This window comes from Polistes dominula, unplaced genomic scaffold (genome assembly GCF_049000335.1).
Source record: "Polistes dominula isolate Pdom_NZ unplaced genomic scaffold, Pdom_raw_medaka contig_28, whole genome shotgun sequence".
NCBI lineage: Eukaryota > Metazoa > Arthropoda > Insecta > Hymenoptera > Vespidae > Polistes > Polistes dominula.
Genome location: NW_028300879.1, coordinates 5,876,154 through 5,878,934, shown reverse-complemented (window position 1 = coordinate 5,878,934; position 2,781 = coordinate 5,876,154). Strand labels below are relative to the sequence as shown.

Here is a 2,781-nt window from a genome sequence, read left to right as displayed (position 1 = left end):
TAATCTAGAATCTTCGTTGGTTCTTCATTTCAATGACTAAGCATGCAATTATGAAATCGAGACGGTAAATGATAGGGCTTGGTTGAGAGTCCCAATAAGGCAGGACGAGATCGAATCGAGGAATAGTAATAACGGGTTTCATTAAGCCGTCCTCGTAGTTTTTATCTTAATGTTTAACGCATCGATTATACATTGATGTAAGTTGTCTATCGTTGTTGCAACCGACAAATAATTAAACGGAAAATTGATCATCTCTCGATGAAAACCTTGAATCTTTTACAAGAACAGTTTCTAATAATTCGCAGTTCATCTATTCTATTCATTTATTTTTATACCATTTGTTTTTATTAATTAATTTATTTTATTTCTATTCAAATGTATCGTGCTATTAGGATACAATTATAAATATAAATAATAAAATATAAAATATGTTATATATTATATTATATTTTATATTCTATTCCATTATATTATATTTTATTTTATATTATATTATACTATATTTTATATTATATTATAGTTTATATTATATTGTATTACATTATATTATATTATATTATATTATATTATACTAGGGTGCCCCGGCCACGCGTTGCTGTGGCTTTTTTTGAGGTGAAAACTTTTTCAAAATCAGATCGATTTAAAAATCGTTAAATGAAAGAACGTAAAACTGATAAAAAAAAGATAATTTATTAATTAATAAAATTCATTATATAATTTTTTATTCTATATATTAATTACTAAATAAAAGTCTATATATAAAAATCAGTGTCACAATTTATTTGTCTATTAATAATTCTGAAACTGCTTATCTTATCTTATTGAAATTTGTTTTATTACATTCGTTTTTTTCCAACTTAGCACCTAGCATAATTTCAAAACACCAAACATCCATTTCTTTAATTCATTGTATTTAATAACATCAATTAATCTATTATATATTTACATATCGCAATAATATGATAATCACTAATCATAATAACACTAAAAGAAACATTATAAATCTGTAAGTTTTATGGATTGTACGATGTTTTTCCGTTCGTATTTTAGCACGAAAGTCATAGCTTCCTTTTTATATTCTTGCATGTAACGTGGACTGCCTATGTACGATTATGGTAGAATGACTGAATTACCAATTTCTGCGGTTTCGGCGTTGTTTACAATAGTCCCACGCAAGTGATTGTATTCTTCCGCACGCAGTTTCTGTTGATTAAATCGTAAGTATCATAGTCATTCGCTCCCTATCTTCACGTACATGTCTACTATGAATTGTTGGCAAAGTTCACGAAATCGTAGAATGATTTTGTCCTGACCGCGTCTAATCATCAACCGATACGCATAGTAATCCTTCGAGCAAAACATACATAAATAGAATTAATGAAATTATTTAATGATGAAAAATGTTAAAAGTATAATTAGGGCCAGGATTTTTGCCGCAGTTTTGAAATGATTAGTTTTAATTTATGAAATTATAACAAAAATATAAGTTTTATGGAAAAATTTTTCAAACAAAAGTAAAAAATTAAATTTTATGAAAACATTGTCTCTTATAATTTTTTCATACAACCAATATTTCCATTGACATTTCAAAATAAAGATTCATAATGATTGATTTTTTGGAAACTATGAAAATCTTAATTGTTCAATTACATTTTTTTAATAAAATTAAATTAAAATTACATTTTTATAAGATCAACAACATAAATAAAAAAAAGTATACTTACAACACAAAATCCGTTGTTATTGGAAGCTCGTGTCACGTAATCACTTGAACTCAAAATTGATAATTTAATAAAATTAAATTAAAATTACATTTTTATAAGATCAACAACATAAATAAAAAAAAGTATACTTACAACACAAAATCCGTTGTTATTGGAAGCTCGTGTCACGTGTTGAGTACTTTTGAGGTTATAAAATCACTTGATTAACTAATCGTGCAAAATACACTCAAAATTGATAATTTAATTATTATTGATAAAATAGGAATGATTAAAAGTTAATATAAGAGTTACACTGAGATAGCAAAATAATAATTGTCAACGTTACTACTACACTTGATGCATAAACAATAATGATGGCCGACAACTGTGTAGGGAGTAAAAAAAAAGGAAACCGGCTTCGTTCTACTCCGTGCTGTTTACTGGGTCAGAAGTGACACCTATAAACATCTGGCGGGGATAATAATAACTAAATAAATGACGATTGATCAGTTATCGACCGGAGAGGAAAAATGATTAAATTACTAAAATGGCTATTAAAAAATAAGGGTTGATCGTAGAAGGGTGAAAATTAAGGATTGTATGTATTTTTGTATGTTGTATCATAAAAAAATAGAAATTAAAAATTTTGTCTAAAAAATGAAAAAAAAGTTTAGGGGTGGACTACCCCTAACATTTAGGGGGATGAAAAATAGATGTTGGCCGATTCTCATAGATACCGGATAAGCACAAAAAATTTCATCAAAATCGGTTAAGCCGTTTCGGAGGAGTATGGGAACGAAAACTGTGACACGAGATTTTTATATATATATAGATTATATTATATTATATTATATTATATTATATTATATTATATTATATTATATTATATTTTATATTATATTATATTATATTATGTATATAATTCTATATAATTATATTATTTAGTAAAATAATATTATAATAAATACAGATATTATATAATATATAATAATAAATATTTATATATATTATTTATATAATTACGCACGAAATATTTATAAATATTTATTATAAAAAATTAAATATTTATTATAAATAT

At 25.1% G+C, this 2,781-nt stretch overlaps 1 long non-coding RNA gene across 1 annotated transcript; it reads right to left on the bottom strand.

The window, feature by feature from the left end:
* Positions 1-674: 674 nt before the first annotated feature.
* Positions 675-2,472, bottom strand: LOC149033661 (uncharacterized). Its single transcript, XR_016176379.1, has 2 exons — positions 1,857-2,472; positions 675-1,347 (listed from the first exon to the last, which is right to left on the bottom strand). It is a non-coding gene; the product is annotated as an uncharacterized LOC149033661 (long non-coding RNA).
* Positions 2,473-2,781: the final 309 nt, after the last annotated feature.